This window comes from Armigeres subalbatus, chromosome 3 (genome assembly GCF_024139115.2).
Source record: "Armigeres subalbatus isolate Guangzhou_Male chromosome 3, GZ_Asu_2, whole genome shotgun sequence".
Classification (NCBI taxonomy): domain Eukaryota; kingdom Metazoa; phylum Arthropoda; class Insecta; order Diptera; family Culicidae; genus Armigeres; species Armigeres subalbatus.
Window position 1 is genome coordinate 416,917,914 of NC_085141.1, and position 25,911 is coordinate 416,943,824.

The window sequence follows — 25,911 nt, forward strand, 5'->3', positions numbered from 1 at the left end:
AGATTTGATTTTATTCGTCTGCTCGGGTTGTATCTAAAGAAAAAGCATTTTTGACGTAAACATCGAAATTGCGTATGGGGAAGAGCCAAAAAAACATTTTTTTTAAATTTTAATACAGCGTTTTTGGTCAAGTTTTTTTTGTGTAAGGGCTTGCAAATGTTTATTGGTTACAGCCGTTCAAGATTTTGAGACCAAATTTGGGTTAATAACCAAAAACGTAAAGGCGCATTTTATCCAACGCATTTCATACATATTTCCCGCGCGGTGTGTCATTATAATAAAACTAGAACTGTCGGTATCCCCTTCAATATTCTATGAAATACCATAAGTGCTTCAGCACTAACAAATAAAATTAATTCAAACTACTAGAAATTATATTAGTTATAATTCCTCGAAGTTGCTGGGTAACATAAATGATTTCGTAATCAGTAAACTTCTATGCATATACATATAGTCTGTCACAGTTTCCTCCTGCCACAAGTTCTGAGTAGCAATCCCATTCATGTAATAAATGTTCATGGTGGTTCAAATTCCACTCGAGAAAAACTATTTAGCAGTTCCCGTTCGTACCTAATGGTATGTTCGTGTGACATTTCGTTATCAATGATTTCTCAGCATGTGTTTCCGGTTTATTGCACACTTCTAAACCACGAGCTAAACAGGGGACAGGCGGAAAGAAGAAACATGTTTTCCATTTTGCCACCCGAAGGATATCTACGCGTAAGGCAAGCATCATAGAGGTAAACTCGCTCCGCAAACAGCTGCAGACATTTCGTTCGACGTTGTATCATCAGCGCCTATGTTTGCAAAATACAAGCATTGGTTTTTCCTGTCCTATTCATGACAATGAAAAAAAAAAAACACTCTGCAAAGAACTGGCAGTACTTCGAGTTTTCTATCAAATGGAAATAAGAAATGTCGTTAATATTGTTTGCCCTTCCAGACATAGGTCCTTATGAAACAAGAGTGTCGATTTCGCTTTGTTTCCTCCTCGCACGGATCTGCGAGTGAACAAACTCCCAGAAATAACGATGCCCCTAAATTGGATTTTTTCTGTTACTACTGCCTCGGAAGTTTGTCCCCTCGGAAGCGTTCGCTAGCTATGGTTTGTTAATCATAATAGTATAAAATTCAATTCGATTAAATCCGATTTCTTTTGAAAATGAGGCAATTTGTTTATACTACTGGAAGTTTGGATGATATAATGGGATTATTTAGAAATTGTAAACAAGTCGACCCTCTGAGTCATAAAATTACCATAAATATTACGCATTTTTTACTTAGCTTTGCTACCCTGGAGCTCTTAAAATGCATTGTACTGTTTTAAAGGACTGCCAAAAATACATCATTAAATGGCATTAAATCGTAAATGTTTGGCGTAGGTACATTCTACTTCGGTAATAAAAAGTGTGATGAAAAAATAGCATGAATTTCTATTTGCCAGGGCAGAAATGCTACCGGATTATTTCTCATTAGTTGCATTTTTAGTACCAATATTTACATAATTGTTTAAAATGAATTACAAATCATTGAGATGCAGTTTCCGAAGGTGAAATTTATTAACCCTCAAACTGCGGGGACGAATCTTGACAACCTAAAACTGCTCGTTTTCAGTCAATTTTCAACTAAAATGTTAGCGGTTTTAACTGTGACCAAGAAAAATAACGGTTCCAGGAGGTTGATGGAAAAAAGTGCTGAGAATTTCCTCTTCTTCTTCTAGAGGGGCTATTTTGAAGTCTGGCGTAAGTATTTTTCTTAATATTCAAAAATTTGAGTATTAGTATTTATTGGTCAATTTGAATGAATGACAACAATAGCCAAAAAGACATAAGAAAGAAAGCCGAAAGACAACCGAACAGGTTCCAGAAATCCAGAATATCTGGTCCAAAAGACCAGCATTGAACTTCAAAATAAACCAGTCATCCGACACCTCAAACTTCTTAGAATTTCATAATCTATCTAGACATCGCCATAGTATTTGTGTATAGTAAAACTGGCCATGCGATGCCCTCGGAACCAGTTCCGGAAACCCTAAATTCCTTGTTCAAACGGCCAGCATAGAACTACAGGCCGGTTCTAAGCTCCAAAGAAATTATGACGTGTTATTGGCTGATTAGGCCGATACAAATATTAAATTTATTTTATGTCCGACAACAGCTCTTGAAATGTACGAGGGGGGAGAATAAAAAAAGATAACAAGGAAACCAAAAAAAAAAAAACGTCCAAAAATGCAATTATTCCATGGTAAATTTTAATGTAAATTGATAGCAAAGAATGTTTAGAAAAAGCAAAGAATATGAATATTTGTAACATATTTATCCAGTGGCGAATTTAGGACAAAATGTATATAATTAGAAAAGTACTGGAACTTATTTTTGTCAAAATTTCTGTTTTTATTTTTGGAAAGGGGTGGTTTTGCTGATAAACTCTAAGTAAACTGTTGAATCCATAACACCAAAGTACTGCTAGAATTATAAGCTTTTTATTTTCTGGTTTGTTGATTTTTATCGGTGATAATCACCGGTGATCACCGATAAAAATCAACAAACCAGAAAATATAAAGTTTTACGGTGACCGAAACCCCACCAAATTATAAGCTTTTGTTTAAGTCTAGTGGGCCCTCCTTAGCCGTGCGGTAAAACGCGCGGCTACAAAGCAAGACCATGCTGAGGGTGGCTGGGTTCGATTCCCGGTGCCGGTCTAGGCAATTTTTGGATTGGAAATTGTCTCGACTTCCCTGGGCATAAAAGTATCATCGTGTTAGCCTCATGATAGACGAATGCAAAAATGGTAACTTGGCTATGAAACCACGCAGTTAATAACTGTGGAAGTGCTTAATCAACACTACGCTGCGAGGCGGCTCTGTCCCAGTGTGGGGATGTAATGCCAATAAGAAGAAGAAGTTTAAGTCTAGTATGAAACTCAAACTGGTTGAATCAATAGGGGCAATGGTCAGATGTACGTCTTTCCGGGCTGCTTCCTGAAAACACAGATGTGTTGTTTGAACACAGTTGTTTCATGACGTTCTTGCATAGGCTCTGAATTGCAGACTTTCCGGAAATTGCAGACTACTTTACGGAATACTTAGGTGATGCCTGAGGTAGAATCGCTGAAGCACGCCATATAAGCATGTTCACGATCCTAAAGTTATTGGAATGCCATGCTACTTGTTAGCAGCATAGATACGACCTCGGATAAACCCGTAGAGAGGATGCAATGGCTCATGGGTGACGATTGCTGCCTGGGCGCTTCCCGACCCCAACACGATCTGAGATGTCTTCTCAGGCGTATGGTTGCAGATTTTCGTTTACCTTACTCCAAGCAAAGGTGAGTGAAAAATAAAACATTCTTCCAAACAGTTTCAAAATAAATCTCTATTGCTTTGTAAAAATAGCTAAATAAATATAATACAATACATAGGCTATGTTGGTTTCCTTCTCAGCCCCATGTACATGTGGTATTTATAAAGTGGGACGGATTCCAGCGCTTGCTTGCAGATTTCGTCTCCGCCCTTACGTGGCAGGCCTACGTCACACTGTGGAGTTGCTGTTGGTATCGGATTTCGATGGCGTCGTCGATGGGACTCAATACGCATGGGACTAATACGCACCAAGTATCACTGGCGTATAACATTACAGATTCCACGTTAGAGTCGAGTATTCGGAATTTGGTGCATTGCCTAGGCCACCGCCCAACGTTGACTGGCTTTGGTTTTCATCCTTCTTCACTATTTGTCCGGCTACCGTGGAGTTGGAGTTGTTCACATCCAATGATTCGGTGTTGTTGACAGAGTTTTAAATAATCGAATATTTTTGGTGAAGCCCATCGGCCATCTTTGTCACCCTCACTTCGTACATATTCAAATTCGTCTGAACATTGACAATTTCCGATCAATTATCAGTCAGTGAGTATTTATTTAGATTTCGTAAACTAATAAATTACTGTAAAACTAAACACTTAAATGATGATTTCAACAATTACTCACATAAATCTGACCCCGACGTTAAGCTGAGGGTTAATTTCAGTGCCAAAAGTAAACATAATCAAGGCCAATTATGTTTTCTTTAAACGCAGTGACAATTTTCAGTACCAATCAAATGAATGAATATGTGAAGAAGAAAACTGAGTAAGTCATTCTATGTTTTGGATAGTCATGCGACGTTTGTCAATATTCGGTCCGAAGTTGCTTCGTGGAGGTGATTATTTCATGCTCTGGTTGTTGATATTGAAGAGGGGAGCGTTCAACCAGGTCATTCAGTTTACTCCACTGTTGGGTTAGTTAGTTCGTCATCTAGGTCGAGGTAGCTGTTGGCTGTTCTGGAAATGGATCACCTGAAAATGAAGACGGTGCCTTCTTGAGTCCGTAATAAATGCAAGCGATGACATCGCTTTGGACTACCATCTTTTAAATGGGCATGATCCGACCACACATTTCCAGAATTCAGCGGCAGGAGAATTCACTCGGGTGTCGATGCACCGTAGATTGACTAGAAGATCCAGCTGCGAAGAGATCGTTCGTTGAAAAATATGGAACTCAAGTAGTGGCTGTTCTGGAAAGTGGCAGCGTAGAATAAAAGTGAGCGGCGAAGAATACTTTTATCGAAATCGGCGACATCAACTTGAATGAGCTGCGCACTCAGTGAATAGAATAGATTATAAATGTAACCCGACTGGAGATTGAGAAGCGAATAGAATCAAAGGCTGAACAACGGGAAGAATCAGAGGAGTAAAGTATGAATCCCGTCTACGGTATGTATCTATGTAAGTGGGAGTCGGGCGTTGCTGCAGACAAGACAGGCTGGCGTGGATGGACATCCTGGCTGATGAAGCAAAGATGGCTGCAACAACCGAAGATTATCGCCTTAAAATAACTCACTGACTTAAATGCTGGTTCGATCACTTCGAGCAGCATCTTATAGTCTCAGCAAAAAAGCCATCAAAGATCGATAACAATAGATGTTCCAAAAAAATAATTTTGTTTTCGCCCCCTCAATATTTTGGGAAAGTTGAGGGGGGAGGGTGACATAAAATAAATTTAATATTTGTATCGGGAAGTTTGGGTTGTCGGAAGACTGATTTATTTTGTAGTAATATGTTGGTCTTTTGTATCGGAAACACCTTTCAAAAAGACTAGATCGTTTTCTACTACTGAGATTCTCAGAAGTATGTATGAGGTATCTACTGATTTATTTTGCAGTTCTATGGTGACCAGGCATGTGCACACACACTCACGGAAAGATTCCTGATCCAGGAAGTGGAGAACACAAGGGCGGAGCGTGCAATTGTAGCGAGGGTAAAGGGTACTGCAACTGCTATGCCCTACCAAGGTGGCCTATAGAACAATTCACTCAGATGGTGGATCGGCTGCCATCAGATCTGGTGGGTCGTGAGCCAGTAGTCATTGCGGGAGACATCTATGGTGGGCAATCGCAGTCCCGCAGTGGGCATCCATTGTATGTCTGCTCCAGCTGCGCATAGAACGCTTCTTTCTCGTCGTCGGATCTCCCTTCGTGTGGGCAGTGCACGTTGATGATGCTATAGTTGAAGAAACGGTCTTTTATCCTCAGCTTGCACATCCTTGCGATGATTGGCTGCCACCCAATCACGCGTTGGCGCATCTTTCCCAGCACTATGAAGCCGGTTCCCAGCTCGTTGGTGGTGCCACAGCTTTGGTAGAAGGTAGCCGCTCGATGCCCGCTTTTCCACACTTTCTGTCCTGTCCAGCAGATTTCCTGCAGCGCTACGACATCGAAGTTGCGGGGATGTAATTCATCGTAGATTATCCTGTCGCAACCTGCGAAACCTAGCGACTTGCAGTTTCATGTTCCAAGCTTCCAATCGTGATCCTTTATTCGTCGCCTAGGTCGTTGCCGATTGTATCGAGTCGTATTATCTTCTATGTTGTTCGTAATGTTTTTAAAGGCGGCTTATTGGGCCTGCGCAAACCTCCTGTCTCGTCGGAGGGCCGTCGTGTTAGGGCTGTTTAGCGTCCCACCTAACACCAGGACTTGGGCTTGTGCGCTTTGAGCGGCACACGGTCGCTTTGGCGGAGCCTACTTGCGGATTCATGCAGCTTTTTATAGAGGTTTAACAGGGCCCACTGTCAAACCCCATCCTAGGCAGGCGCCACAACTCGCAGATGGCCTGGGGAGGGATCGTCAAGCCCTTGGACATAGTCCCTGCTGCTCCCGATATTCGGTTACAGGCAGTAAAAACTCATCGTGCAAAAACTACAATTGGATGTGCGCATAAATGAACCTTTGTCTGAGTAATCATCATCGACGAAATAGCAACCTACAGCAAAAATCGATCATCATCGTCATTAATCATACATGTTGCTTCATTCTCTTAGGGCCGTTTTCCTCACCTCCGATTAGGCCTTAAACTACGTTTAAGCGTATGGGTAAGCAGCGCTTAAGTGTTAAGCGCAGGTGAAGAAATTGACCCTTAGCCATCTGTCATACTGCCAATGACTGCCAGACAACCCACTGCCGGTGGTGAATCATTCAGAAAGCTGTTTTCTTTGCCCAGCTTTCCTTGGGCTTTAAAGTGATTTTTGTTATCACAAGAGTTCATCACTGAGCCATAGTAGTGTTTCTCAGAAAAACGTGAAAAACGATTTGCTACAAAAATAAGTCCGTTCTGAATTCGGAAAATAATTCGGAAATTTATTCAAGACATTTAAAGCTACTTTGATTAAAAAGCGGACAATATATTGAAACCACGTCTAATCATTCCTGATCCGATCATTGAAACTGAGACAACGACCATTCCTGAGGATCGGTACGAAGTAGATGCCTCTGAAGGGATTAAGGGTAAGTACTTCACACTGATTTTTGACGGCTTTAGAACCATTCGTCCAACTTCGGTTGAACCAAAGAGGGGATTCTCAGTAGTTAGCAACATTGCCAATAAAATCCAATGCGGAGATGTGTCACTCAGTATGTTAATTACTAAACCAATTAATTACTTATGTGTCGCTTTGCCCAGCTCAACAAACAATGATTTTAACAGTTTTTTTTTTCGTCTAAGACGAATTAAGTACTGTCCATTTAATTCCACCAGTTAATTTTCGTTATCTTTGCAGATACGTATTTCGACCACAACTGTGTGGTCGTCTTCAGTGTCTTGTACTTGACTCGACTTGAAGAAAACAGTCGCAACTTACACTATTTATACTACGCTAGGTACCTAATCTAATCTTATTTGCCTATTTTATTTACCTATACAGTAAATTACTTTATTGTTTAGGTAATTTGGTTTGCGTGGGAGTGCCATCAGATTGGACAAATCGACGTTCGGATCGTTGTTTACAAAATCACATACGTCCTTTTGAATAAGTACCCGAGAAATACCGAATACCGGTATTTGTAAAAAATTACCAATACCGACTACCCTACTTGTGAAGCGCTGTTACTGAAGATTTTCCCTCCTGATACGCGAACTGATTTCCGCTTAGAGGAGTTTTCGTTAAATAGGATGATTGTATATGCTCATTTATTAGTTTTTCCATTATTTTTAATATGATGGACGATAAGCTAATTGGTCTGAAGGATTTTGGGGATGATTTATCCTTCTTATTAGCTTTTGGGATAAATGTGACACGCACTCCCCTCCATGCAGTCGGTATATAGCCTTATATTAAGCTTAATCGGAACATCTTAGTCAGAATGGGTGCTAAGATTTCTTTTTCCTTCTGCAGTAGTACAGGAAAAATGCCGTCCCTACCTGGCGCCTTGAAGGGTGCAAAAGAATCAATCGCCCATTCTACTTCCTGTTCAGTAAATATTTCACTGGCCAGAGTACTAGCATCGCTCCTAGTGCAATTCATCCCAGTGACCTTATTCGTTTGCTGACGTATGTTTAGTTTTGGTATAATTATTGAACGTACCTATACAAAATATCGAAATCTAAAAAAAATGATTCAAAATATTACTAAATCGAAGCACAAATATTGAAACTCATAAAGTTGTATCACCATCGCCTATTTCTTAGCCAGAGTAAAACGTGTACACCCTAGACAAGCAAGACAAAACTCCTCATTTCCAAGCTAACCTAAACTTCCCGTAAAACAACCGACCAGTAGGTATATGGATTAAGCTTTACCAGTATTATGCCACCATGTGATAAAAATGGACAAAATTGAAATTAAAATGATTTTTCACTCACAGTGAAAAATATACCATCAGCTTCCGGATTATACCACCAGATACCGATTTTCATACAAAATGGCTACATTTGACATGCTAATACGATAAAGCACGTTGAAATTACTAATGGGTTTAGAAAAATAAAAATAGCTACTTGTGAACGATTTGAATTTTGAAAAAAAAAAGTGGTGTGTTATAGTGAGTTGTATCCAACCTGATCACCATTTTTTTTGTATCAACAATAAACAACATTTGAATTATTTGTATGATACTTTTCAGTGTTAACGCCAAAATAATCCTGAAAATTCATGCTAAGCTATAATTGAAGAATATTTGAGAGCCCGACAAGCTATGTTCTCATATGCCACACTATGCATTCTGTCGAAACAAGGAGAGCACTTCATCGCATATGAAGATAAACCGTGACAGAAGCTTCATTTCGTTTGGCAGGCGTTTGCCTTCTCGAACAGGAGAAGCATTGGTTTGTGGTTCCAATTTGTCTGTAGTTTGAAGTGCAATTAGTAATGAAAACACGGACGGTTTCGCAAGGAAGACAATATTGGCATAGTGCTGGCGAATGTCATTAGTAAAAGATCATGCAAATTCCGTAATAGGGATTTGTGAGATGAAACAAGTAACGGCACTGAGTGTTGTTTCTAAGTTTGGATTGTCGAGAAGGCTTTCATTTGGAAGTTTGCTATAATTGGCACGAATTATTAAAATATTACGACAAACACGGATTCACTAACGAGAATCGGCTGCCGCATCAATGGAGATTATTGATAGAAAAGACATTTGGAGGCCTTTTGATGCTTTGATTATATATCTAATTGGACAAACACGTGCATTCTATTGAATTAAGAACAATAAAGTAGAAAACCGAACAAATTTCCACTGTTTCACATCACGAAACAAAAATCAATTTGATTTTTTTATTCTAATTTGCCAATTATATTTTTCTTTGATAATCTTCTCACAAATTATGTTGATGTGGCGGCTTCGACCCGAGATTCCAATTAATTAAAACTTTTTTGTTTCGTAACAGGCGACAAAAAAAACGGCACAACGTTCCTTTTAAAATACTTGAGATATAACTTTCCCCTTCGTCGCCTAACAAACGAAAAGGAAACAGCAACAACAACATAGCAATTTGGGGCCCTGTCGTCATCGGTTGAGAATCCGGAGTTTAAAACCCGAGTTTTAATTACTTCAACTTTCTTCATTATCTAAATTATTGGTTCGAAGATTAAAGGGACTTGAAAGCTTAATAGTAACAAATTTAAACATTTCTATTTTTCGACGTTTGGATGTCTGTGAATGCATCGAATAGTCACGCACATTTAAAAATGATAAATTTATTTAACTCATGATGTTATTTATGTTATGATGATTATCTTCAGTCGGCATTAACGACATATTCAACAAACTTCTGGTTGAAGTGCTGTAGAATGGAGGCGAACCATGCATTGATGTGAGAAATGACAGCAATCAATCACTGAGCTCCTTGCTAAAGCACCACTCGTTTAACAGGTTTGTCACTCAAGTCATAAATCTGAATGGAGTCTATTATTCACTTGCATTGCCGACACTGAACCGATTCAATTCCAAATTATGCTGTGTGAGATTCTGTGAACGATTATGCATTTACGTGAGCTGGTTTTCTGATGTACCTTTCTGTGCTGCAACTTGTGTAAATTGATCCTCTCTCAGGAATCCATTATATACAGCCAGTGAATCAAACCTAGGGCACCCGACAAGTGCCAGATTCTTCTGAAGGGGTTCTGATACCGGAACTTGCTGTCTGAAAGTTCAATCTGTCGGCATGTGATCCCATTTGCATAAACGGGAATTGTTCTCTTTTCATTGAGCGAGCAAAACGTGAATATGTGTCTCTATTCACAACTACTCTGAAGGTATTTGGCATGTTGTTCGATATGGATGGATGGAATTTTACGTGACTGGAAATCGGAAAGGATGCATTCCATCCTGAAAATGACCAGTGGCAAAGCGTAATAGTGTTTGAGTTTTAAATATTTTCGTGGAATGGACATTTACATATGAAGACGTAGGTTAGGGTGGCTCAAAAAACACTTTTTCAAATGTTTTGATGGGCCGCCCTCTTATTCGGCTCTATTTGATGCCCTGTTGCTCTGGACAAAATTTCAGCTAAATCGGTCAACGCTTGGGCGGTGCTAAACTCGTTGAAAGTTTATATGGAAAAATGTATGCAGAAACATCCAAAACCAGTGATTTGCAGTTGGACGGCACAATTCACGATCAAGAACAATGATACTCATTCAGTTCTTGTAGAATTAAATACAGCATGTTATGCTGAAAACCGCGATAAGATTAGAATTTTTTAGGCAAAGATATTAGCATTTAACTGGAGTGTTGTAGGGGTGAATTTATTTCTTTTCAAATTAAAAAAAAACGAAATTTGCTCAAACCTCACTTCAGAGTCTTCAGTCTTAATAACTTAGACGGGCAAACTCTAATATTCTCGCGGTTTTCTGCATAACATTCTGTATTAAATTCTTCAAGATCTGGAAAGGATCATAGTTCTTCATCGCAAATTGTTCCGTCTAATTGCAATTCACTGTTTTTGGATGTTTCTGCATACATTTTTGCATATAAACTACCAACGAGTTTAGCACCGCCCCACATAGGAATAAATGAGGTAAATTCCTGGGCATAATTATTTAGTGCTTTCATTGATGTTATTTACACTTATACCTATTATGTTTCACTAATGTTACAAAATGATTCTGATCATTTTTAGCGACCTTTGATTTTAAGCTTGATTAAGGGTATATGGTACGTACAGTATACGGGGGTGTCATTGGGCCAAAATGTGGTATGCTCCAAGTAAATGTTACAAAGCTCTAGTAGTTAATATTGAAATCAAGTTGTAATTAGTTAGGTACAAGCTTGAACAATAAATTTACCACTGTGTGGGGAAAAAATAATAAATGAGAGAAATTCTTCAAAGTTATATGTTGTTTAAAATTGGCCCATTCTCACCCCAAGTTCAGCGGTGACGATGCAACGATTCAATCGTACATTAAAAATAATTGCCTACATTACGGCTTTTATCAACTATGTATGGCAAATCAACCAAAGGCTTGGCCCAATCTCACCCCTTTTTAGCATGCATTGCTCGTTGCTACGAAAAAACAAGACCGCTAAATATATATTCATAAAATTCGATAAAACAACAAACAGATTATCGTAACATGATCACCAGGTATCCATCGATCTAAAATTTAACTATGTAATAGATTTGTGGGGCACTACTAACACTATTTTAATACGGGTTCATTCGATAAATAGTTTTACATTCAAATTCCAGGCATTATGGTACTAGCACAATTAATCCTAGGAATTTGTTTTGTGATTTCCTAGACGTGAATTTTAATATAATTTCGAACCGTTTGAAGTTTTGATCAAAATTCGTAACAGTTTCTGAGATATTAGAAGTTGGAACATTTTTCGTTTTTGGCCCAATCTTACCCCCTAGGCCCAATGTCACCCCGAACGACGGTATTTTATATTGGCAATCTGTCTAAAGAAACACCAAACATCAACAGTTTTAAGCATAACTGGTTGGATAACATATTTTATCATTAGTATATCATTAACCATCATAAGACATAATAAAATTAAGGATTACTTGGAGATTCCTATGTGCTACAAACAAATACCACTGAAAATCTAACTTTTTATTCAAACTACTATAACTCTGGAGTTCGGATGAGCTCTTGGCAGCAATAGAAGCGTGGGAAAGCTATCTTTTATTCTGTTATGGTTTCATAATTTGAATCTATTTTATTCACAACTAAAACTTAATTTTAAAATTTGAGAAAAAATATTAGCGTGTCTGAACAAGTGTTTAAAATATGCTTAGAGTGCATATATAACTCAAATAAATTCACATATTATTTCATTATATGATCTAACATATCTCAAACTTGAAAGTCCAAGTTGAAAAACTCATCAAAATAGTAAATAACGCGGCAAAGAAATTTTGTCCAGAGCATCAGGACACCAAATAAGAGGGCGGCCCATCAAAAAAATTGGGAAAAGCTTTTCCCATACTAATTTGAGCCACCCTAACGTAAGTATTTCAATAATAAAGCTCATATTCATAAAAAATGTGCAACTGTTCAGCAGTACTTTTTGTAATAAATCAATGTTTACAAAAATCTTTAAATTTTGTCCAGAAAAACAAATTGAAACTAGTATTTTTTATTATTCAAAGAATCAGCACGAGCAATAGTTTTTAAAATAGCGAATCGTAATAACAACATAGATGGTCCGCACCCCTTTTATTTCAAATATTTCACTCCAAGTGGAGAACTTTATGCGACAGATCTGTTTTGCGGTGTCTAAAGTGAAAAGATATAAAAAACAAATCGCACAAATATTGTATAAAATCTTGGAATATAAATTTCTGTATGATTTTAATCCAAGAAATGAAAAATTTTCATGCAGATACAACATTGTATGAATTCAATACAATGGTTGTATTCAAATCTTCCGAAATTGTAAAGCATAGCATGGCATATTTACGGTTTTAATATTTCCTTTTTTTAATATATAAATTTATAAGACCGTGATTGTGAATATTTAGGCTTAGTTTTAGTTTTAGGTTTTTCTAGTTCGAAGTCTCAGAACCAACTGATCATTGATTTCATTTTCTTCTTTCAGGTAAGCGTACATTGAATGAATATCGCACGATTGCGCACGATGATTGACAGCGATAGACGATCGCTGGATTTCGATACGCAGGGTGCGCCACGTATATAACAACGGTGTACTTCGTAGATTGGACACTAGAGATACTCATGTTTTTCTTTTGAAATCCTTATTCACATTGCTATCAGAAATCCAGGTGGGTGTGGTACTTGATTTCAATCTAGGATAAAAATCACAAAAGCAAGAGGATTACTACTCCTGGCTACGATTATCTTCACCGTAACCGAGGCGAAGGAAGAGCAATTAGCATCACATTTAATTTTTTTTACTCGAAGTGACATTACCTTTCCCTTATTTCATTGGTTATTTCAATGAAATAAGTAAGTTATTTAGGGCTGAAATTCTCGTAAATAAAGGCATAAAAAAGTACGTTATTAAGGATCAATCAGACGAGAAATCACTATTGACGGAAAATTTATTTTCATGTGATTAAAACGATCGATATGTTTACTTGGATTTTTTCCGGTGCAAACTATCTTATGCTCAAATGACGTGAGAAACTCTTGTTTACAAACGCAGTTACACTAAAATTAACTTGTAATACAGCTTGCTATTTATGCAATAATATACCTACCTACATGGATACCTGGTTGGCTACAGCGTCGATACACCTAAGCCTGGCGTATAATATATAAATAATGTTGGTGCAATAATAAAAATAAATGAATTGATGTGCTCCATATGCAATTTTTAAGCAATTCAAAAGTGATTGCAATCGCGCATTCTACTGGGATTTCTTGTTGTGTGGGATCTATCTATCTGCAACACAGCGGATATTTTGAACTGGATGCATTTATCATAAAAGTTGGTCACAGTCAGTGACAGTCCGTGGGTTAGTTTTGTAGTGAACATATAAACTGATATGCATTGCATTCATTGATACGATTATTTAAATCCATGAGAAAACCAAAACCAACATACTTCCCAAAACCTTCCACCCAACCGAAGTCGTCGATAATATCCAAAAGTTCTTCTTAACATACGCCCAAACATTACCTCTGGATCACCACATTTCTGCCATTTTCCGCCTCGTACCGGCTTGGTGTCAATTAAAAGTTTGGTAATTCAATATGTTCCTGTTTGTTCCATTGTTAGCGGATATTGTTTCCTGCGCTATTTGCGATCCTTTTTGCTTGAAATTGAGGGTTTACATCGGAACCACATGGCACAGAATAGTAACCAAAATTTCAAAATAAAATATATACATGGAAGTAACTTTGAGGCCTTGAAGCGTTCTTGGATTGCTCATGCAGGTTTGTTCGCGTTGTTGCCCACTCCATGTGAAACGAAATTAAGCAGCGCCCGTGCTCGACTACAGAGAAAGATTATGAAATGGGTCTAACTATATACGTATGTAATATGTTTGGCGTTGGATGCTAGATTACTGGGAACCTTATAAGTTTCATGAAGTATTATACTACGGATTTATCCCATTTATTTGAATGCAATATTGGTCTTTTGATATTTTTCATAGATTATTGAGATTCGAATGTGGAATAAGAGGGGAAGATTACTAGAAAATTAAATCATACCCTGTAAAATTCAGTTATAGGACCAGCATAGCATTACAAATATATTTAAAAAAACAACTTAAGGTGGTTATACAACAAAGCCACAAATCGGCCATCTTGGAAACCACGTGCTTTTTCTAGTGATTTTTCAAGAGCACGGATTGAGAGAACTATAACGCCCACGGGGATGAAACATCCGTAGATGGTTTGCTTACTCATGCTAAACAATCGACTTTATTTTCAGCATTGTACGAAAATTATTACGCTAGATTTGAAATATTGATATTAAGAGTAGTAAACCGTGTGGTGAATTTGAAATTCACCACATGGCTAGATTGTATAATCACCTTAAATCACCGAGTGGTGATACTGCCTTTCACGCATTTAGCCAAGAAACCAACCTTATGTGGTGCTTTTATAGTTAGATTCCATTTTCTTTATAACTTTTAAACGCAATAGTCGATCATTATCAAATTCAATAGTGATCTACAAGGCTTTGTTCCCCGTCGAATGCACCTTGTTGCGAGAAGATCGATTAAGAAATACCATATGAAAAAGTTGCTAATGTTTTTCGATTTTCGTGTGCACACACATACACACATACACACGGACAGACAGACATTTGTTCAGCTCGACGAGCTGAGTCGATTGGTATATAACATCATAGGTCTCCGAGACTTCTATAAAAAGTTCGATTTTGGAGTGAAATGATTTGTGGTACAAAAAGGCAAAAAAATAGAATCATCCAGCTAGCGTTGGTGGTGTATGAGTAAAACACATAAGAGTGAAATCAGTAGTGATTCACTGCCCATGATCGCATATTTGTAACATTTGTATTTTGGTTGATTTTGTAAATCGTTTGTCAATCCTCCCCATAAACTCAATCATGTCCAGCTTAGCACAGATAAGCAAGATAGTAAGCCTATTTTACTGTTGTGGCATTAGATGCTGTAAATTGAGCGTGATTCATTCGTGGTTCAAATCTGCAGAAAATAAAACTGAATTTAGAACAGCTGCTGGGAAAAATAATGTTTCAGATTCATTATCAAACTGATAGCCCCGTACGATTTGAATCACTGCTGATTTTACTCTCAGAGAGGTCAATTTACCACTTTGGGGGGATAGTTTTTACTATTTCCATAAATTTATGTCTATTTGCGGTTCTTTGAATGCATTGCAGTAGTCTTAATTTTTATTTTGATATTATTACATTACTAGCAAGCTTTATTACAAGTTATTTTTAGACCAGTGTTGGTAAAATTATGTACAAATCCCACTCATTGAACCCTCCCGCGCGTGCGAACTTAAAAAATTGAAAGGAATACATCACGCTTATCATAGCGGATAAGAGTATAAAGTGGATGCCATATACGTACATTTTGCATACAGTCAAATGGAAGGATGCGCCTATATCGCCTCCACCTTATACACTTATTCGCTAACATATGCGATTTTGTGTTGGCTGGGTTCCTTCTCTAGAGCCGAATACCGTTGTAGTACCGCTCGTACTTGGCTACTCTGGTCCCTGCCCGCTCTATCGCGGCCTTTGCTTCTCTACGCTCCTCGATTTTCCGCCAGGTCAGGTTGCATCCGTTATCCAATCCTTCAGATGATAATAGTTAAATCTAAGAACTTATCAAATCCAAATTTGTTCGTTTTAACTCATTCTCATTACAGAACACACCAATAAGCATATGTACGCCTATTTGTGTTTCATTTTGGCATCACATATTGAAGATTATATCTGGTATAAATGACACGGTATAAATGAGCTTTAAACGTGCAGCACTAAGTCCCTAAAGGATTGAGTGATATCGTTTTCTCCTTTACATTTACAGAGCATCCATCGAAATTGTCTCATTTTAGTGCCTTTCGTATGTTAACCCTTCCATGACGTTTTTTTTTTCACTCGGATCTAATGTACAGATATTTATTTTTCTGGATCCCGTCAAAGCTAGTATAAAAATAAACAAAATAGGCATTATGTATTTTTTCGGATATCCTAAGTCGTCTAAACTGTTCTGGAGTACGTATCTTCGAATGGGAAAGGGTCATTTGGCCGAAACCCAATCGGCCGAAAACCATTTGGCCGAATGCCACTAGGCCGAAAGTTGTTTGGCCGAATATACCATTTGGCCGAGCAGACCATTAGGCCGAAAATCATTTGGCCGAAAGGGTCATTTGGCCGAAAGGGTCATTTGGCCGAAAGGGTCGTTTGGCCGAATGGGTCATTTGGCCGAAAGGATCATTTGGCCGAAAGGATCGTTTGGCCGAAAGGATCGTTGACCGAAAGGGTTGTTTGGCCGAAAGGGTCATTTGGCCGAAAGGGACGTTTGGCCGATTGGCTCGTTTGGCCGAATGGTTCTAGTGGCCGAAAGGGTCATTTGGCCGAAAGGGTCGTTTGGCCGAATGGGTTCAATGGGCCCAATGAAGTTCAGAACCAGGGATTGAACTTATCATTTCTTTATCATTTAGTATTCAGCCAATAACTCATTTCAGAGGCAGAATTCCGAAAAGTGTTGTATGGCGGACTTCTAGCGCTGATTCCCCTCTACAACTTTTTCTAAGGGAACATTGGTCTATGTCTAATATTCACCACGGGAAACGCTAGTATCACTTTATATACTAAATGATAATAACACTTATTATCATTTAGTATTTTTAGCGTTCCTAGCGTTTCATGCTGTTAATATTTGACATAGAGCAATGTACCCTTAGACAAAGTTGTAGAGGGGAATCAGCGCTAGAAGTCCGCCATACAAAACTTTTCGGAATTCCGCCTCTGGAATGAGTTATTGGCTGAATACTAAATGATAATGAAATGATAAGTTCAATCCCTGTTCAGAACAAGCGATCTACCCGATCATCCAAGTCTTGAATGATGTATTCGTGCAACACTTCATATTCCAGCAAGTTCATAGAGCTGATAGGTTTTCACTCAATACTTGTACAAGCTACAGTAGGTGTCAGGCCATTTTGCCGAATGCCGTTTGGCCGAACGCCATTTGGCTGAATGCCGTTTAGCCGAATGGGTCGTTTGGCCGAATGCCGTTTGGCTGAATAGTTAAAAAAATTGACCTCGTTTACGAATGGTATTTCTTCCTACTTCCTTACTATTTCGTCCTTCTTTATTCCTCCTTATTCCTTCTTCCTTCTTTCTTTTTCATTCTTCCTTCTTCCTTTGTCCTTCTTCTTTCTTCATTCTTCATTCTTTCTTTTCCTTAGTCCTTCTTTCTTCTCCCTTCTTCCTTCTTCCTTCTCCCTTCTCCTTTCTCCCTTCTTCCTTCTTCATTCTTCCTTCTTCATTCTTCCTTCTTCCTTCTTCCTTCTTCCTTCTTCCTTCTTCCTTCTTCCTTCTTCCTTCTTCCTTCTTCCTTCTTCCTTCTTCCTTCTTCCTTCTTCCTTCTTCCTTTTTCCTTCTTCCTTCATCCTTCTTCCTTCTTCCTTCTTTCTTCTTCCTTCTTCCTTCTTCCTGTTCCTTCTTCCTTCTACCTTCTTCCTTCTTCCTTATTCCTTCTTCTTTCTTCCTTCTACCTTCTTCTTTCTTCCTTCTTCCGGCTCCCTTCTTCCTTCTTCCTTCTTTCTTTTTCCTTGTTCATTCTTTCTTCTTCCTTCTTTCTTCTTCATTTTTCTTTCTTCCTTCTTCTTTCTTCCTTCTTCCTTCTTCTTTCTTCCTTCTTCCTTCTTCCTTCTTGCTTCACACTACTAACTTCTCACTTCACTTCACTTCTCACTTCAATATGTTCAGATCATCTACCGAAAAGCCTCATGCTTCCAGCCAACGTGCAGCGATGTCTCACCCACCTGGAAATCCTCTTCAACGGACCCCGGGACGCACACTTACCTCCAGCTTTGTGGAAGGTCCCTATCTGCTCATCACAGTCGAGCCAATCCAGCCTGCGTTCATCAGCCGTCCCGGCCCTGTGTTTGAGGCAGGTGAAGGGACCTTCCAACAGCCATGCTTAGGCAAGTACGATCTCAATGCGAACAGGTCACCTCCTGATAAGTTACCTGTTTTCAGTTGTCCAGCTGCTTCTCAACCCAGTAGCATGGCCTTTTTGGCACCTACGGTGACCTCAGGTTCAACTCGAGATGGTGCTGTTATGCGTTCAAGCAGCTCCCAACAACTTATTCGCAGCATTATGTCCACTGTCCCGCTATCTGAGCTGCGCGTTTATTACCAAAATGTGAGGGGTCTCCGTACTAAGATCGACTCATTCTTTTTGGCAGCTTCAGATTCGAAATATGATGTCATCGTATTAACCGAGACTTGGCTCGATGATTGCATTCTATCTACACAACTTTTCGGCGACTCTTTGACGGTGTATAGAACTGATCGGAATGCGCTTAACAGCAGGAAAACTAGAGGAGGAGGTGTACTAATTGCTGCTTCGTTTGCTCTGCGTTCCTGTGCGGATCCGAATTCAGTTAGCGGATGCCTGGAACAACTGTGGGTGAAAATAAAGCTGAGATGCTGTTTCGTTAGTGTTGGAGTTTTCTATCTACCACCTGACCACCACCACCTGGAGAGATGACCTCAATATGATCCAAGAGCATGTTGACTCCGTCGAATCCATTCTATCTGGACTAAACCAAAACGATTTTGCTCTTCTTCTGGGGGACTACAACCACTCTGAAATGCATTGGACACGTTCTGAGAATGGTGGATTTAAGATTGATGTAAGTAAATCAAGGATGACACGATCTGGGAACGCACTTTACGATGGATTTTGTTTCAATGGTTTGACACAAGTGAACCCCATACAGAACACTAACAATAGGACTCTCGATTTGGCCCTGGTGAATGACAGGACGTTACCAGTCTGCTGCGTTTCTGAAGCAGTGGAACTTCTGGTTGTTGCCGATATCGCTCATCCACCAATTGAGGACGGTATAGTAATGGATTTACCGCTGCAATTTGAACAATCTCTTGATAGGGTTCAGTTTGATTTTCTACGTGCCGATTATGATCTTCTAGCATCCGTCCTATTATCAATTGATTGGCGCTTCCTAGATTCCGATCGGGATCTGGATGATATTATCGACATATTCAACCGCGAAATTCAGCGTGTGATTGAGCTCCATGTACCACTCAAGCGACCGCCGCTGAAACCTCCATGGACAAACAGATATCTCCGTAAGCTGAAAAGATGTAAGCAGTCTGCCCTCCGGAAGTACAGACATAATCGTACTCCGCACTCCAAGCGTTGTTTTGTGTTGGCTAGCAACAAATATACTAGCTTTAACCGTTTATCATATGCACGGTATATTGATCGTACGCAGAGGAGTCTGCGATTACATCCTAAAAAGTTTTGGTCCTTTGTCCAAACGAAACGCAAAGAAAAGGGGCTACCTACAAGCATGCATTATGGTAACTTATCTGCAGACACGGCATCTGAAAAGTGCACACTATTTGCCCAGCATTTCAAGAAGGCTTTTATGAATGCAGTACTCGGCCCATCTCAAGTAGACGAAGCCCTCAGAGATATTCCGTTGGATTGTTTCGATTTTGGAATGTTTGACATTTTCCATTCCATCGTCTCTGCTTAAAAAGTGCTCTGCTGCTTTACTGGTACCATTGGCGAAGTTATTCAACCGTTCCATTCAGAGGGCGACCTTTCCCTTCGCGTGGAAAACGTCATTCCTATCTCCAATCTACAAGAAGGGAAACAGATGTGACATTGCGAATTATAGGGGCATAACATCGTCAAGCGCCTGCTCGAAAGTTTTCGAAATAATCATGAACAAAGCTCTCTTCGGTACCTGCAAGGCTTACATCTCTACTGCTCAAAATGGATTCTTTCCAAAACGGTCAGTGACTACTAACCTTGTCGAGTTCTCGTCTTCGTGCATCCGCTCAATGGATGCAGGTAATCAAGTTGACGTGGTATATACAGACTTTAAGTCAGCGTTTGATCGCGTGAATCACTGCATTCTCCTTCACAAACTTGGAAAACTCGGAATGTCGACTGGACTTGTGAGCTGGATTAAATCTTACCTATCATACCGGTGTATGAAAGTGCGAATTGGTTCGGAGTATTCAGATTCCTTCCATATCGCTTCAGGAGTGCCACAGGGGAGTAATTTAGGACCATTGCTTTTTCGTTATTCATCAACGATGCAGCGTTTGTATTGCCTCGCGGTATGCGAGTGTTTTATGCGGATAATGTAAAAATGTATATGGTCGTTACAAGCAGAGATGATTGTCTGGAATTACAGGCTACCTTGGATTCTTTTGAGAGCTGGAGCAAACGGAATGGTTTGGAACTCTGCGTGGGAAAGTGCAACACCATTACTTTCTGTAGATTGCGGCGCTCGATTATATTCGACTACTCTCTGTCTGGCGAAGTACTTCAGCGTAAAACTGAAGTTAAAGATCTCGGTGTAATAATGGATAAGGAGCTGACATTTCGGTCTCACTATGAAGATGTGATTTCGAGGGCGCACAAGCAGCTTGGTTTTATCTTCAAGATATCCAATGATTTTCGTGATCCTCTCTGCCTCAAATCACTCTACTGTGCTTTAGTTCGTGCCATTTGCCATGTATTTTGACTGATTCCATGATTTATATTTGTACCGAATATTTTTGTAATTTAATTTGGTTTAGTTTTTACTTCATTAAAACATAGGTCAGATGAAGGTGATCAAGCAAATAAATAAAATAAATAAAAATAAATAAGAAAACGTGTTTCAACTATTCGGCCAAACGGCATTCGGCCAAATGGCGTTCGGCCAAATGACCCTAAACCCTACAGTAGGCCCTCTTCTAGTCCATGTTCTATAATTTGATATCGACTCATAGAAACAAATTATGTGTATACTACAAATGATTTCACGGTTACTCTGATAATCCTTTCGAACATTTTTCCAAGAAACCTCTGTTCCACATCTCGATATATCCTTGTTCAAAGGTTTTATTAGCGACTCGACGGATCGACTGTTTTGCACATTCTTTCTGGTTCTTCAAAACATCCTGGACCTCAGTATATTCGATCAATTCAGTCATTTTCCATATCGTAGATATATTGATCTTAACTCAATTTTAATTGTTCATGGAAACTAGGTGATCATCATATACTTACTGAACCGTATTGGGTGCATACTGATTATGAGGACGATGCAAAGGCCATGAGATACCTTGAGCTAAACTTGGATGAGCTTGAACATCTCGTATTCATGAAAATTGATCACTGGGTCAGGGTTTAGAACGATTGAACTTGATTGAGTGTTCAGCGTGATCAAACAATGTTTCATAGAATTCAAACATTTCTATTCATTTGAATGAATCTTCCCAAGACATTGAATATCTGGGTCTTCAGGGTAAAGTCAAACTTGACCTTCGATATGTTTCTTTAAAAGCCAACATCGTGATGAACAATTTTGCTGAAGATAGTGGGGACCTAGCTCTCCGTGTAAGTCTGTATAAGTAAGTATCCTCTGCTTGTGAGAAAGAATGATAATTTCGAACCCTGACTGCTTCCTTGACATGATCAAAAGTTATTGTAACTAGCAAGCTACCGTTGATGAAAAGAATATAAATTTGAAATTACATTCAGATCACTATGGTGATAAATAAAACTAAAAATTATATGTTCATTACATTCAAGTCAACATGATTTCGCCTTCGTTATGCTTCGCGGCTAATGAGCCTCCCAAATAAACGATAGATTGAAAGAATTCAAATCACCCACGGTGGTATGAATGTGGAATGTAAAAGAAGTTTGCATTAGAAAATTATTGGACTCTTTTAGTGGAATGTCTTCACCTGTCATAAGACGAGTTTATTTCTATTCCTTTTAATTTCACCACCAAATTTCTAATGTTAAGCTGTTTCCAGTATCTCGTAATTGACTCGACTCTTCAGTATTTCGTACTTGAATCGACTCGACACGACAAGTCGATGACCTTATCAACGTGGTGGAATTACATGAAATAGAACTGAACTCGTCTTATGAATAGTGAAGTTTACATCACTTGTCATAAGATGAGTTTGTACCTTCCCATTTAAATCCACCACTTGATTGTACCTTGACAGATACGTATTTCGACCTCGTCCCGGGCAGAAGCTATGAACAGAACAACAAAACATGATATGTACTTGATTGATATAAGAGATAAAAGAACAGGCCACAATATCAAAATTTTGCACCGAAATATCATTTAAATATCAAGATATGCTATGGATAAGAACAAACTAATGGCACTTGATAGCGATCACTTATTACAAATAACATTTCTTGATATCCTCATGATATTTTAGTGCAAAATATTGATCTTTTATCTCTTATATCAATCATGTCCATATCTCATTTTGCTATCTTATCAACATTTGATATTATTGAGCTATTTTCCTCTACTCGGGAACAGTAAGGTCGTCTTCAGTGTCTCGTACTTGACTCGATTTCAAGGTCAAGGTACAATCAAGTGGTGGAATTAAATGGGAAGGTACAAACTCGTCTTATGACAAGTGAAGACATTCCACTAAAAAGCTCGAAATAATTTTCGTTATAAAGAAGTTTACATGTTTTTTCATTGTCATAAACATAATAAAAACAAATATTTATAAAGGATAATCACGAGTGATTCAGGTAATACGGTATATATGTTATTTTCTCTTGAAAGAGTTATATTCTAAAATAACACAGAACCTTGTGTTTACCCATTACCTTGTTTTATAGACAAGTTGCTGTTGTCATATTAGCTACTACAAAGCCATTGTTATCCAAAGAACAGGGAGTCTACTTTTTCAACTCACACCTAAAGTATTCCTCCTTAGCTAACCATGGAAATGCGAAAACTTGTTTGCGAACAATATTGCAGGCATTGTTAATCGACATAATAGAAAATATCAACTCCATTTGGGTTTCTCGGAGAAAGTCCTGGCATTTAAATGGATACTCGGAAATGATGTTGCTTTCACTATTATAGACGATAGGGTAGCAGCCTTCGTCAACTCATATCATAAATTGTGCAAGTGTTGACAATTCCCGAGAAACACCTTGAAAGCAAAGTACAGTTTGTTTCGTATGATGATATAAAGTGTAAATGTTTGGCAAATAATTTTATTGACAAACCGTTGCTGTGAACAAATATCACCAACCACCCTTTCCTAACGTTATTTCCCAGATAACTCAACCAATGGACTCGTCTGTTTCGCAAGGCTTCAGGCTGTCAACGAACATCGTGCAGCATCTCTTCGTTACATAATTATCAGAAAATTGGATTTCATGTTAACTGTCCGCCTACACGACCTATGATTGATACATTTGCCCTTTCTCGAAATAATTAATTTCTCTAGCTCTGGTGTTTCACCTGCAGTGTGAATACTAATCTAAATTAATTAAAACCTGGGGTTATGGTTCCTGGAAATTACTTCCAAGCTTTGCTTTCGCTTGTATTGCTGTTCCTGGCCGGGATGGAGCTCTTCAAAATGATTCATTTTTGATTTTATTTGTAATACTACTTTTAATTTGAGTGGTTTAGAATCTTTTTTAACGCATTGGTGGCGCTGATCAAAAATTGCATTGATGTCAGGCGGTTGGTGAACTTTTTTTTTTAACTTTACGCTGTTTAAAAAATGACCAAAATGTAGAAATGAAAACAAAGCTTTTCGGGAATATTTTATTACCGCTGAATTAAAAGAGTTTGAATCCTGGTTCCATCAGAGAAGTGTCGAGTATCATTTGTCTAATAGAAAACCTCAAATCGAATCTCAAATACTTCAACATTAACAATGATTTGGGTGTAGAAAGTGGAAACTGCTGACCCACGAAAAACGAATAGATTTTAGCCACTACACAGCTTTGGTCATAATTGACGTTTAAACAAAAGTTGTTCACTGAAGCATTTGACATGTGGAAAGAATCAACTCGCTTCACATTTTGGAATTCGCTAAATCATCAAATACAACACGTCAAGGATTGCGGTGGAATACCTTAGTGTTTTAAATTCGCTCAACCAATCTTTACTTTAACCCACGCGTTGTCGACACTTAGTTGTTTGATATTGTTTAACCTGTCAAATAAATAGACGAAGAAGAAATAAAATAATATATTGCAATGAGAAGCTTCTTGAACAAGATGCCAATTTAAAGCGTGGCCTTTATTAGGCCATCCATTATAGTTAGCAACGACAAGGATACAACACGTAAATATATACACCATTAGCTTCAAATGGGGCCAAAGCCGAACAGCCGTACTGAACGACCGTCACTGGAGAAGAAAAACTAAAACGTTCTTCACGAGAAAGCTGAAATGCTTGTTTCTGCAATAGGTACCGAAACGATTCGGTCCATTGGTCAACCGGAATGATACTATGAAAAACCAGCATGAATGGTGTTAGGGATATCGGAGCTAAATGCACTAGGTGCGATTCATAGAAATATACTAATCCAGCAATGTATTTTTACTGTTAATGCTATCTTAAAACCAGTTCAAAGTTTGAACCTTGGAACTTCAATAAATAAAAAATCATAGAACGGAGAGCGCAGCTCATTGTGTTCTGCATTCCCACACGTACGTGTGCTAATAAGACAGCCACTGGTCATATGACCGCCCTGGGTTATTTTGACACCAGACATGTGAAATAAGGGAAGCGTCAAGGAAATGGCATCTGAAGCGTTATTGGAGGACAAGATGACGATGATACAAATGATGCCCCCAGTCATCGAACTTCGGAGGACACGGAAGTGCACTTCACTTGCCTTCGTCACCCATCGTTCTAGCTTTGTGCCTTTGGCTTCAAGGAACATAGAAAGTTAAAACGTTCTAGGCAGGCCTGTCACGTTTCGTTGCAGATGACTGAACTAAATTTAGGGCCCCCTTGTTGGTTTGTGCTTTTAGTTATTTGAACATATGATACGGAAAGGCTTTATCTACACTTAAAAACAAATTCTCGTAAATTAGTGCAGATTAACACTAGAGCTTTCGATACCATAGTACATAGATTTACAGGGATACAATTCTATAGTTTTGTAAAGAGTTGGATTCATTTTCGTTTGCAATTTTGGATAAAGAGAAAAGGACTCATATGTCTACATCTAAATAATGAGTATTATGACCAAAATATTGTTTGTAAGTCGCTCAATGTTTATGATTGTACAGCACTTGCATAACAACATATTGCTTGATCAGCCTAAATGTGTACCCGATTGACCACAATTGGGTTGTTGAGCAGAGAAAAATATGGGGTTTTTTATAGTTTAACATAAAGGGAATGCTTTTCTGATCTCCAACATATTTTTATTTTGTCTGTAAACCTTTTATTTACATTTTTGTATAGCAAACAAAAAGCCATTTCAATCGATAGAATGACACTACATTCATAGAATGACATTTGGCCCATGCAGCATAAGATCAAATTTTTAGTCCCATATAAATTTAAAATGGAAATTAAAAATAGTTCCGGGGCTCCAAAAATTCTGAAAAATTGGGTTTAGGCTTAGTTTCTTATGCAGATTCAGAATATGTTAAAACATATTCTAAAACATATAGCAT